This window comes from Carassius gibelio, chromosome A5 (genome assembly GCF_023724105.1).
Source record: "Carassius gibelio isolate Cgi1373 ecotype wild population from Czech Republic chromosome A5, carGib1.2-hapl.c, whole genome shotgun sequence".
NCBI lineage: Eukaryota > Metazoa > Chordata > Actinopteri > Cypriniformes > Cyprinidae > Carassius > Carassius gibelio.
In genome coordinates, this window is record NC_068375.1 from 18,742,650 (window position 1) to 18,757,603 (window position 14,954).

The window sequence follows — 14,954 nt, forward strand, 5'->3', positions numbered from 1 at the left end:
AGGACTTCAATGCAGTTACATTCATATTTAAAACACTGGCTGAAATAAAAACAAAAATAATTTGTAGAGGATTGTAGAGGATTAATTGTTGATAGGTTCAAAATACACACACATATAGATATGAAAGTTTGTGCAGTGATTATGAATTTAAATATTTTGAGTTTTACTCTTGTTAAATTTGTTTAAAATGGTTAAATGTAGTCAATGTAGTCAGGCAGTGCAATAAGTATACAGACTTTCATGTCTGCTTGATGTAAAAAATGCTTGAATTTTAATTTGTGACCAACAGAAGTAGATCTTTGATGACAGTACCACATCTATTTGAACCCACCGAGAGTTTAACAGCTATAAAGATCTTTCTGAAAGCTCAATCCATTTGAAAGGATAAACATGTAAATGATTTGAAGATCAACCTGCTTAATGCTGTGCAAATCCAGACAACAGCATGTCACCCCTAGAGTCCTCACTGTTGACTAAACTCCTATGCTCTTGTCCTTTAATCGCCTGACCACTAAGCATTACAGAACTTGCCATCTTCAGCAGTGAGGATGCCCCAGTGTAGTCCTTTGCATAGGCTGTTACTTCTTTTCTATGTCTTGTGTTCCCAGGCCAACAGGATGGCCAAGCACTTCTTAGACTTGTCTGTGGCTGTCACTAACTTAGGGCCACCTGAGCATTATGATCAGAAATATTTCATGAGTCGAACTTCACAGTGATGCAGCATTGCGGCCATGACATAATCTTAACAGTTTGAGACTCTAAGTCTCTGGTAAGCAAACTATTACCATGTTAGCTTTCTTAAAGGGTAAATAGAATAAAAATGTATAAAACAAAAATGTACTTACTCTGTAGAAAAAAATATTTAAAATAAAACAAAACAAGTGCAAATGAAAGACATTATTGGAATACACTTTACAATCATCAAATATATCAGTCTCTCTACGTTAGAATTTTGAGTTTAGTTGAATGTTGAAGTTTAATTGTTATTCATTTTGAAATTTACTAGTAATTTTAGAGTGATTATTAGAGTGAATTTTTTTTTTTGTAATTTGTATTTTTTTTCTGTGAACCCTCATGTCATTCCAAACTTGTGACATTATTTTTCTTTCTTCTTTGAAACACACACACGCATGCACGCACACACACACACACACACATACAACCAGAGATGTTTAAGATATCTCAAATGCACTGTACTATATCCTTATATTTACCTCACCTTACATGTTGATACATCAGCACTGTATGTGATCGTGAACTAATTTAAATTCGCTTAGAACATTTTGGAGTTAGGTTTTGCAAAGCCACATTCTCTATGCCATCTATCAAAGCAATTTGTGTGACTTATTTTCTTTTTTATGAATAAATACACATTTTCTTTGTGTGCACTTTCTGCTTTCTTGCAACCCATCAACCTTAAATTCACCCTTCTGTGAATCTATCTGCAACTTCATGAAGTGCACATGACACTTGTGTTCATTGCCATGGAAACAATCAATGTGTTAAGATTCACAAAGGTCTATTCCATATTCTGCTGTGCTGTTCAAGTTACTGTATATGCCTGCATGCTGAGTGAAACACATTGCCCTCCTACAAAATTCAAATAGAATTTAATAATGAATTAAGGAATATGAGTAAAGCCTGGAGAGATGGTCATTGTGTATTTTGAACAGCTGAAATCCATTGGAACAGCCTGTGAAAATCCAAGCCTGCATCAGAATAATAATAACAATTCAGTACAGAAAATAGGATTGATTTAAAGTTGATTTCTGCTCCTGGCCCTGGCTAAGGGGTCTTCCATCAGGTTCAACCTTTGAAAATTAGTGAATGATGGTGCCTCAAAGCAGGGCAGAAGCCTGGCCCTATGGGAGAAGTGTATTGAAATAGACATAAGTTTAATGCATTGCCAGGCCATTGCCAGCTGATGCAGTATTAAATGAAGCAGAGCTGAAGCTGAATCAGCCACTTTGAGAAGTTTACATTAAACATATGTTTTTTTTCCCCCATCAATCACTTTACATCTTGCAGTCAAAGAGAGAAAAGAGTCGTTTAGTTTCTGGTTTAAAATAAATGTTCTCCCCAAAATGTAAATTCTGTCTTCATTTTCTCACTCTGATGTTGTTCCAAACCTTCATGCCTTTCTTTCTTCTGTGGAACACAAAAGATGATAATCTTAAATATGTCTCGATGTTATTTTTTGTCCAGCACTCAAAACATCTTATCTGTTCTGTAGAAAAGTCAAACTGGTTTGGATTAACATGAGGGTGAGTAAACGATGACAGAATTAGCTTTTGGGGATGATCTTTCCCTATAAAGTGAGAACTGAAAACAGGACATTTAGTAAAAGTAATTTTATAAAAGTAATCAAAACCTTTGAGAAATTTATCAGGGCAACATTAGTTTGCTTCAGAATGTGTGTACTTTATTTTTCTACAACACAGATAGTGCTACATCTTCTGAACTGCTATAAACCACTGCTTCCACAACATCTGCATCTCTGACCAGGTTTCTGTCCATTTGACAGTGTATAAACCTTGAATTTGAACTTGTAAGGTCTGGCTTACAGATAAAATGCACGTTCAGCAAAGCTCTGGGATGACATATAATCATTTGATATATTCAGAAAGACCTTTGGGGGTTGGGTTTGGACATCAGGATAGAGATATATAGAAAATACTGGATCATAAAGTATGTCATTAAAAAAATCTCAGCTCTCCATTCGTTTATTGAATTATAATCTTAACAGAGGGTGAAGATACCAGAAAGACACGACAGAAGGACTGACTCACAATTGATTAATTTCTGCAGCTGTTCAGATAATTTCTTCTATTTTCCCCTTTATTCTGGATATTAATGTCTTGATGTTTTTAATACCTTGCAACTGTGAAAAAGAGACAGTGGCAGCATTTATTAGCCTGAAGTTTATTTATATTCTGCCCCATGACAACATCATGAGATTACCGGTGCAAAACATTAAATGACTTCATTCTTTATTAATGCTTATGCTGATAATGAAAGCTTACACCAAAATCTTCACCCACTCAAGCTATGTTGGAACACTTTTGGAATGTTCTGAAGCACTTGTGGAATCAGTCCAATGGAGAAGCGAGACATCACGAGCAAGGTGACATGAGCAACCAGGAAGCTTAAAAGTGCACCTGACACAGCCATCTGAGAATCAGGGCCAGGGCCTTCCATTTTTTCTCCTGACCTCCACACTGAGGTGTAAAGGTTGTGATATAATCCCTATTCATCCTGGCTCCACAGCCCTGCAGTTTCATGTTGGGCCATGAATCTTTTCTCTGAGCTACAAAGAAAATAGCCAGAACCATTGGCCATTCAATGGCAGCCCTAGTTGCTATAGAGACATTTGTAGTTGAATCTGTCTAAGTTGTAAGACAATGACAGATTCTTCTTGCCTACTGGCCTCTTTTGTGATGCTGTAAACATTGTTGTTGGCATTGGCAAGGAAGCAGGCAGCAGCATTCCAGCACTCCAGGTTTGCTTTCAGGGGCGAAGCATACCAATATTGGGTTCTTCCCTGTGGCCTATCACTCTCACCATGCGCTTTCACCAAGTGTGTGGATGCTGCTCTGGCTCCTCTGCGACTCCAGGGTATCAGTCTACTGAATAACATCAATGATAAGCACAGGCTCATCAGCAGGTGATTCTGCTTCGAGATGTTGTCCTCGCTCCTATGAAAGAGCTGGGGTTGATTAAGGAATGATGACTGATAGGATGATGGTGAATGATTTGCAGATCCTGAGCACTACTGACAAACATCTTGTAAAATGTGTGGTAAGTACTGATGATCTCATTATTTTGAAGTTATTGAAGTTATTTCAATGCCCCGCATTTTAATATGCCAGCAATTTATATACAATATAATTGCTGAAAAATATAATTGCAAGTGAAAGAATTGTAATATTTTTTCCCCCATCTCATATATATTCCCTCTAAGGATTATTTCCTTTCTGAACACGGTATTTGGATTTGTGCACAACCCTAATCCTCACAGGACAGGGGATCCTAAGGCACTGTCAGTTTCTCCCCAATGCTTGGAATTTGCCCCGGGCTTGATTAGGGCCTTCCTTTAACCGAGGCTATGTACCCAAGGAGCCCACCTTTATGCCCAGGGCCAATAATGCTGCAAGCCTTCTGTCCTCCTCCATCCCAGGAAGCATCGCAGGAAGCTAACCAGGAGAAGCTAAATCTGCATTGTTCAGTGCAAGCATTATATCCACAGAGTCCCCCCAGGGTCCCAAGTGCTCTTGTCTTACATATACTCACCAGGGACTTGTTAGTATGGCGCAGTGTGCATTCTTGAGTTCCCTGAGAGGAAAGTCCCAGGTTACGTATGTAACCATGGTTCCCTAAGGGTACACTGTAAAAAATGTTGCCGTTAAATAACAGTAATTTTCTGGCAGCAGGGGTGCCAGTAAAGTACTGTTAATTTACAGCTCTTAACCATTAATTTATCAACTGAAAATCAACTGAATAAAAGAATACATCAAATCTCTCAAGATCTGATTAAACAACTACTAAAACAGCTTCACCAGATTCACATTACTAACCAGACTGACTTTATTTCTGTCAGATGTCTACAGAAGAACTTATGGAGAGTTAAATAGGTTTAGGTGTTTTTTTCACTACCATGATGGAGATCAGTGTTTACTTTAGTTGGGCTCTTGAACGTGACTTTTCAACAACTAAGGTTTTTTTTTTTTTTTATGCTGTAACAATGCGCCTTTGGAACCTGTTATAGCAAAACAAAAGTACACAGAAGAAAAAAAATCTGATATTGTTGTTTATAGATTGACAAGAACAAATGCTATTATTTCTGATCTAATCCCGTATCTCTTCTCTTATTGAATATTGATACTACAGCATGAGAAGGAACACTGCTGAGCCATAAGTTATGAAAGACTGTTAAGAAAATGTCACTCATAATAAATAAAAAAAAACCTTTGCTGAAATTTAGACAGAAATATCAAGAATCAGCGTATGAATCACAACAATGGTGACAATCCACAAAATAAATGAACAGATCAGTTCTGAACATCACAACACATGCTACTAAAACTTAAAACAAATGCAAAATTATAAGCACATAAGAATTCAAGAAAATAAGTGAACAATTCAGGGGCATAATTTATTCATGCCGCAATGCATGCTGGGAATCATGGATGAGTTTTATCCTGTGCTGGTACCCAGCATGCATTGCATCATGAACCTTTTGATTGTCACCATTGTTGAGATTCATATGCTGATTGTTGATTTCTCTCTTTGAGTGTTGTGGGGACTGCTGCCCGAAATACTTTTTAACTAAAACTAGTCGTTAAATCCATAAATACTGGTTATCACACTACTTTTCAATCTTACTAAATTGAAGTGTCATTCACTCAAATATTTCAACACCAAATTAATATTTGATTATTATAGCAACACTTTAAGTCAGTCTAGTAGACCATGCCTGTTAGAAACAACCATAATCACTTGACTATCAAAATAATGCTGCTGTAACAGATGTACCATAAAGATACAAACACAGCAATAAAACAAAATGTAAAGTGTAAAAGTCAATGGTCAGGAGCCCAACTAAAGCAAACACTGATCTCCACAATGGTGACGCTAAATGAAACAGTAACATTATCATCTAAATCTCTTTAATTCTCAATAATTCTCAATAAATCTTTTGATCTCTGTTCTCTGATCTGACAGAAATAAAGTCAGTCTGGTTAGTAATGTGTGAAGTTGGTGAAGCTGTTTGTTGATCGTTTAAATGTTCAGTTGATTTCATCTAAGGCTGTGGCTGAAGTCAGTTGTATTTCATGTGTTTGTCTTGTTATGTTTTTTTTTCTTCAGTGATTCTACTCATTAACAGCAGCTGTTGATCATTGTCTGAATTCACTCATTAGTGTTCATTCTCTCTGTCAGGTGGACTATATTAGTAAACTCATGTAGGGAATAGTGAATGAGGGTGTAGGGTGTGATTTGAAACACAGCCGCTGAGTGTCGAATTTGAATGTTGTTATTTTACGATATATAGCAGCAGGCTACTTCTCGAAAACGATGAATATTACCCAGAATGCACTGTTTAAATGAAAAACAGTATTTTACTGTCGAAATTTGGCCGTTTTTTTACAGCGATTTTTAACAGTGCAGCAAAAAAATGTTTTTCTACAGTTTTTTGCCTTCAAGTCAAGGAAAAACAGTAATATACTGTAAAATGTAAACGTCAGATTTACCAAATGAAAAAAAAGTTAATTTAACTAAAATATTTGTGAACATTCATAGAAAAATAATTAGGCAAAGTCATACACTGATAATGAGAGTAAATACTGAACTTGACTGTATTAATGTGTGTTTGCACAAGAGAGATCGTTTAGTTTAATGTAGTTTGGTTGTTCACCATTGTGCTGGAGAGTAGAGCCTGTGCTTCAGTCAATGATGAGCCACAAATTCTGATTTTCTGCTGTTTTATATAAAGGCAGTGAATGTGGAGTCGCTGATACAGTGATGATCTCTGTGTTAATTATTTCAGCACATACATGTGTGCTATAGCTGACAATGAGCTGCAGTGATTTGAGTAAAAGTCATGTATTTAGTTACTTTATTACTGCACATTAAGTGTAAGAAATATTCCTTCTTAGTGGACTCAAATGAAATAAGTTCCTACACTGTAAAAAATTTTGCCGTTAAATAACAGTAATTTTCTGGCAGCAGGGGCGCCAGTAAAGTACTGTTAATTTACAGCTCTTAACCATTAATTTACCACTCTTATTTTTTAACAGTATTTTACCGTAAATTCTACCATGGAAATTAACTCCACTCCCACTGCTTCAAACAGTTCGAGTTTTTAAACTAGCATTCCTACGATGTTAGTACTATGAACTTATTTCATTTGAGTCCACTGAGAAAGAATATTTCTTACACTTAATGTGCAGTAATAAATTAACTAAATACATGACTTTTACTCAAATCACTGCAGCTCATTGTCAGCTATATTACACATGTATGTGCTGAAGTACTTAACACAGAGATCATCACTGTATCAGCGACTCCACATTTACTGCCTTTATATAAAGCAGCAGAAAATCAGAATTTGTGGCTCATCATTGACTGAAGCACCGGCTCTACTCTACAGCACAATGGTGAACAACAAAACTACATTAAACTAAACTATCTCTCTTGTGCAAACACACATTAATACAGTCAAGTTCAGTATTTACTCTCATTATCAGTGTATGACTTTGCCTAATTTTTTTTCTATGGATGTTCACAAATATTTTAGTTAAATTAACTTATTTTTCATTTGGTAAATCTGACGTTTACATTTTACAGTATATTACTGTTTTTCCTTGACTTGACGGCAAAAAACTGTAGAAAAACACTTTTTTTTGCTGGCAACCATTAATTTACGGCAAGAAACAGTAGAAAAACAGTTATTTACTGGCAGCAGGGGTGCCAGTAAATAACTGTTTTTCTACAGTTTGTTTCCTGTAAATTAATTACAGTTTATTACTGTTAAATTATGTTTCATTCTGTTTTTTCTTCATCTTAAATCTTTAACCCTTTAAACCCCACAAGAAAATCCTCAGTTTTAAATGAACACTTATAATGTGTGCACACTACAGAGTGTTAGAGTAACACTGAATCAGTGAAGTTAATGAGATAATTCGGTGATTAATTGATGATTGAGCATTAGTGATAAACACCTGCAGAATCACTGAAGGAAAGAGAAACACAAGAACTACAAATGACTTCAGCCACAGCCTTAGATGAAATCAACTGAATAAAAGAATACATCAAATCTCTCAAGATCTGATTAAACAACTACTAAAACAGCTTCAGATTACTAACCAGACTGACTTTATTTTCTGTCAGATGTCTACAGAAGAACTTATGGAGAGTTAAATAGGTTTAGGTGTTTTTTTCACTACCATGATGGAGATCAGTGTTTACTTTAGTTGGGCTCTTGAATGTGACTTTTCAACAACTAAGGTTTTTTTTTTCATGCTGTAACAATGCGCCTTTGGAACCTGTTATAGCAAAACAAAAGTACACAGAAGAAAAAAAATCTGATATTGTTGTTTATAGATCGACAAGAACAAATACTATTATTTCTGATCTAATCCCGTATCTCTTCTCTTATTGAATATTGATACTACAGCATGAGAAGGAACACTGCTGAGCCATAAGTTATGAAAGACTGTTAAGAAAATGTCACTCATAATAAATAAAAAAAAACCTTTGCTGAAATTTAGACAGAAATATCAAGAATCAGCGTATGAATCACAACAATGGTGACAATCCACAAAATAAATGAACAGATCAGTTCTGAACATCACAACACATGCTACTAAAACTTAAAACAAATGCAAAATTATAAGCACATAAGAATTCAAGAAAATAAGTGAACAATTCAGGGGCATAATTTATTCATGCCGCAATGCATGCTGGGAATCATGGATGAGTTTTATCCTGTGCTGGTACCCAGCATGCATTGCATCATGAACCTTTTGATTGTCACCATTGTTGAGATTCATATGCTGATTGTTGATTTCTCTCTTTGAGTGTTGTGGGGACTGCTGCCCGAAATACTTTTTAACTAAAACTAGTCGTTAAATCCATAAATACTGGTTATCACACTACTTTTCGATCTTACTAAATTAAAGTGTCATTCACTCAAATATTTCAACACCAAATTAATATTTGATTATTATAGCAACACTTTAAGTCAGTCTAGTAGATAATGCCTGTTAGAAACAACCATAATCACTTGACTATCAAAATTAATACTGCTGTAACAGATGTACCATAAAGATACAAATACAGCAATAAAACAAAATGTAAAGTGTACAAGTCAATGGTCAGGAGCCCAACTAAAGCAAACACTGATCTCCACAATGGTGACGCTAAACGAAACAGTAACATTATCATCTAAATCTCTGTAATTCTCAATAAGATCTTTTGATCTCTGTTCTCTGATCTGACAGAAATAAAGTCAGTCTGGTTAGTAATGTGTGAAGTTGGTGAAGCTGTTTGTTGATCGTTTAAATCTTCAGTTGATTTCATCTAAGGCTGTGGCTGAAGTCAGTTGTATTTCATGTGTTTGTCTTGTTATGTTTTTTTTTCTTCAGTGATTCTACTCATTAACAGCAGCTGTTGATCATTGTCTGAATTCACTCATTAGTGTTCATTCTCTCTGTCAGGTGGACTATATTAGTAAACTCATGTAGGGAATAGTGAATGAGGGAGTAGGGTGTGATTTGAAACACAGCCGCTGAGTGTCGAATTTGAACTTTGTTATTTTACGATATATACACTGTAAAAAATTTTGCCGTTAAATAACAGTAATTTTCTGGCAGCAGGGGCGCCAGTAAAGTACTGTTAATTTACAGCTCTTAACCATTAATTTACCACTCTTATTTTTTAACAGTATTTTACCGTAAATTCTACCATGGAAATTAACTCCACTCCCACTGCTTCAAACAGTTCGAGTTTTTAAACTAGCATTCCTACGATGTTAGTACTATGAACTTATTTCATTTGAGTCCACTGAGAAGGAATATTTCTTACACTTAATGTGCAGTAATAAAGTAACTAAATACATGACTTTTACTCAAATAACTGCAGCTCATTGTCAGCTGTATTACACATGTATGTGCTGAAGTACTTAACACAGAGATCATCACTGTATCAGCGACTCCACATTTACTGTGTTTATATAAAGCAGCAGAAGATCCGAATTTGTGGCTCATCATTGACTGAAGCACAGGCTCTACTCTCCAGCACAATGGTGAACAACAAAACTACACAACTAACAGATCTCTCTTGTGCAAACACACATTAATACAGTCAAGTTCAGTATTTACTCTCATTATCAGTGTATGACTTTGCCTATTTTTTTTTCTATGGATGTTCACAAATATTTTAGTTAAATTAACTTTTTTTTCATTTGGTAAATCTGACGTTTAAATTTTACAGTATATTACTGTTTTTCCTTGACTTGACGGCAAAAAACTGTAGAAAAACACTTTTTTTGCTGGCAACCATTAATTTACGGCAAGAAACAGTAGAAAAACAGTTATTTACTGGCAGCAGGGGTGCCAGTAAATAACTGTTTTTCTACAGTTTGTTTCCTGTAAATTAATTACAGTTTATTACTGTTAAATTATGTTTCATTCTGTTTTTTCTTCATCTTAAATCTTTAACCCTTTAAACCCCACAAGAAAATCCTCAGTTTTAAATGAACACTTATAATGTGTGCACACTACAGAGTGTTAGAGTAACACCGAATCAGTGAAGTTAATGAGATAATTCGGTGATTAATTGATGATTGAGCATTAGTGATAAACACCTGCAGAATCACTGAAGCAAAGAGAAACACAAGAACTACAAATGACTTCAGCCACAGCCTTAGATGAAATCAACTGAATAAAAGAATACATCAAATCTCTCAAGATCTGATTAAACAACTACTAAAACAGCTTCACCAGATTCACATTACTAACCAGACTGACTTTATTTATGTCAGATGTCTACAGAAGAACTTATGGAGAGTTAAATAGGTTTAGGTGTTTTTTTCACTACCATGATGGAGATCAGTGTTTACTTTAGTTGGGCTATTGAACGTGACTTTTCAACAACTAAGGTTTTTTTTTTTTTTTTTTCATGCTGTAACAATGCGCCTTTGGAACCTGTTATAGCAAAACAAAAGTACACAGAAGAAAAAAAATCTGATATTGTTGTTTATAGATTGACAAGAACAAATACTATTATTTCTGATCTAATCCCGTATCTCTTCTCTTATTGAATATTGATATTACAGCATGAGAAGGAACACTGCTGAGCCATAAGTTATGAAAGACTGTTAAGAAAATGTCACTCATAATAAATAAAAAAAAAAAAAACCTTTGCTGAAATTTAGACAGAAATATCAAGAATCAGCGTATGAATCACAACAATGGTGACAATCCACAAAATAAATGAACAGATCAGTTCTGAACATCACAACACATGCTACTAAAACTTAAAACAAATGCAAAATTATAAGCACATAAGAATTCAAGAAAATAAGTGAACAATTCAGGGGCATAATTTATTCATGCCGCAATGCATGCTGGGAATCATGGATGAGTTTTATCCTGTGCTGGTACCCAGCATGCATTGCATCATGAACCTTTTGATTGTCACCATTGTTGAGATTCATATGCTGATTGTTGATTTCTCTCTTTGAGTGTTGTGGGGACTGCTGCCCGAAATACTTTTTAACTGAAACTAGTCGTTAAATCCATAAATACTGGTTATCACACTACTTTTCAATCTTACAAAATTGAAGTGTCATTCACTCAAATATTTCAACACCAAATTAATATTTGATTATTATAGCAATACTTTAAGTCTAGTAGATCATGCCTGTTAGAAACAACCATAATCACTTGACTATCAAAATTAATACTGCTGTAACAGATGCATCATAAAGATACAAATACAGCAATAAAACAAAATGTAAAGTGCAAAAGTCAATGATCAGGAGCCAAACTAAAGCAAACACTGATCTCCACAATGGTTATGTCAAACGAAATAGTAACATTATCATCTAAATCTCTTTAATTCTCAATAAGATCTTTTGATCTCTGTTCTCTGATCTGACAGAAATAAAGTCAGTCTGGTTAGTAATGTGTGAAGTTGGTGAAACTGTTTGTTGATCGTTTAAATCTTTAGTTGATTTCATCTAAGGCTGTGGCTGAAGTCAGTTGTATTTCATGTGTTTGTCTTGTTATGTTTTTTTCTTCTTCAGTGATTCTACTCATTAACAGCAGCTGTTGATCATTGTCTGAATTCACTCATTAGTTTTCATTCTCTCTGTCAGGTGGACTATATTAGTAAACTCATGTAGGGAATAGTGAATGAGGGAGTAGGGTGTGATTTGAAACACAGACGCTGATGTCGACTTTGAACGTTGTTAATTTACGATATATAGCAGCAGGCTACTTCTCGAAAACGATGAATATTACCCAGAATGCACTGTTTTAATGAAAAACAGTATTTTACTGTCGAAATTTGGCCGTTTTTTTACAGCGATTTTTAACAGTGTACACTGTAAAAAAAATTGCCGTTAAATAACAGTAATTTTCTGGCAGCAGGGGCGCCAGTAAAGTACTGTTAATTTACAGCTCTTAACCATTAATTTACCACTCTTATTTTTTAACAGTATTTTACCGTAAATTCTACCATGGAAATTAACTCCACTCCCACTGCTTCAAACAGTTCAAGTTTTTAAAACTAGCATTCCTACGATGTTAGCACTATGAACTTATTTCATTTGAGTCCACTGAGAAGGAATATTTCTTAATATAACGATGCAAACACTTAATGTGCAGTAATAAAGTAACTAAATACATGACTTTAACTCAAATCACTGCAGCTCATTGTCAGCTATAGCACACATGTATATGCTGAAGTACTTAACGCAGAGATCATCACTGTATCAGCGACTCCACATTTACTGCCTTTACATAAAGCAGCAGAAAATCAGAAATTGTGGCTCATCATTGACTGAAGCAAAGGCTCTACTCTCCAGCACAATGGTGAACAACAAAACTACATTAAACTAAACGATTTCTCTTGTGCAAACACACATTAATACAGTCAAGTTCAGTATTTACTCTCATTATCAGTGTATGACTTTGCCTAGTTTTTTTTCTATGGATGTTCACAAATATTTTAGTTAAATTAACTTTTTTTTCATTTGGTAAATCTGACGTTTACATTTTACAGTATATTACTGTTTTTCCTTGACTTAACGGCAACAAACTGTAGAAAAACACTTTTTTTGCTGGCAACCATTAATTTACGGCAAGAAACAGTTGAAAAACAGTTTTTTACTGGCAGCAGGGGCGCCAGTAAATAACTGTTTTTCTACAGTTTGTTTCCTGTAAATTAATTACAGTTTATTACTGTTAAATTATGTTTCATGCTGTTTTTTCTTCATCTTAAATCTTTAACACTTTAAACCCCACAAGAAAATCCTCAGTTTTAAATGAACACTTATAATGTGTGCACACTACAGAGTGTTAGAGTAACACTGAATCAGTGAAGTTAATGAGATAATTCGGTGATTAATTGATGATTGAGCATTAGTATAAACACCTGCAGAATCACTGAAGGAAAGAGAAACACAAGATCTACAAATGTCTTCAGCCACAGCCTTAGATGAAATCAACTGAATAAAAGAACACATCAAATCTCTCAAGATCTGATTAAACAACTATTAAAACAGCTTCACCAGATTCACATTACTAACCAGACTGACTTTATTTCTGTCAGATGTCTACAGAAGAACTTATGGAGAGTTAAATAGGTTTAGGTGTTTTTTTCACTACCATGATGGAGATCAGTGTTTACTTTAGTTGGGCTCTTGAACATGACTTTTCAACAACTAAGGTTTTTTTTTTAACATGCTGTAACAATGCGTCTTTGGAACTTGTTATAGCAAAACAAAAGTACACAGAAGAAAAAAAAATTTGATATTGTTGTTTATATATTGACAAGAACAAACACTATTATTTCTGATCTAATCCCGTGTCTCTTCTCTTATTGAATATTGATATTACAGCATAAGAAGGAACACTTCTGAGCCATAAGTTATAAAAGACTGTTAAGAAAATTTCACTCATAATAAAAAAAAAAAAAAAAACCTTTGCTGAAATTTAGACAGAAATATCAAGAATCAGCGTATGAATCACAACAATGGTGACAATCCACAAAATAAATGAACAGATCAGTTCTGAACATCACAACACATGCTACTAAAACTTAAAACAAATGCAAAATTATAAGCACATAAGAATTCAAGAAAATAAGTCAACAATTCAGGGGCATAATTTATTCATGCCCCAATGCATGCTGGGAGTCATGGATGAGTTTTATCCTGTGCTGGTACCCAGCATGCATTGCATCATAAACCTTTTGATTGTCACCATTGTTGAGATTAATATGCTGATTGTTGATGTCTCAAACAAAACATCTCAGTTTTGTTTGATGTCTCAAACAAAACTGTCGAAATTTGGCCGTTTTTTTACAGCGATTTTTAACAGCACTGTTAAAAATCGCTGTAAAAAAACGGTCAAATTTTGACAGTAACATACTGTTTTTCATTAAAACGGTGCATTCTGGGTAATATTCATCATTTTCGAGAAGGTAGCCTGCTGCTATATATCGTAAATTAACAACGTTCAAAGGCGACACTCAGCGGCTGTGTTTCAAATCACACCCTACACTCTCATTCACTATTCCTTACATGAGTTTACTAATATAGTCCACCTGACAGAGAGAATGAACACTAATAAGTGAATTGAACTACATGAACTACAACTGACTTCAGCCATAGCTTTAAACAATCAACAAACAGCTTTACCAACTTCACTCATTACTAACCAGACTGACTTTATTTCTATCAGATCAGAGATCGAAAGATCTTACTGAGAATTACAGAGATTTAGATGATAATGTTACTGTTTCGTTTGACATCACCATTGTGGAGATCAGTGTTTCCTTTAGTTGGGCTACTGACCCTTGTCTTTTGCACTTTGCATTTTGTTACTTTGCTGTATTTGTATCTTTATGATACATTTGTTGCAGCAGTATTAACTTTGATAATCAAGTAATTATGGCTGTTTCTGTCAGGCATGATCTACTAGACTGACTTAAAGTGATGCTATAGTAATCAAATATTAGTTTGGTGTTGAGTGAATAACACAATTATTTTTGTTTCTTCAGTTTTGTAAGATTGAAAAGTAGTGTGATAACCAGTATTTATGGATTTTGAGTAGTTTTAGTTAAAAAGTATTTCGGGCAGCAGTCCCCACAACACTCAAAAAGAGAAATCAACAATCAGCATATGAATCTCAACAATGGTGACAATCAAAAGGTTCATGATGCAATGC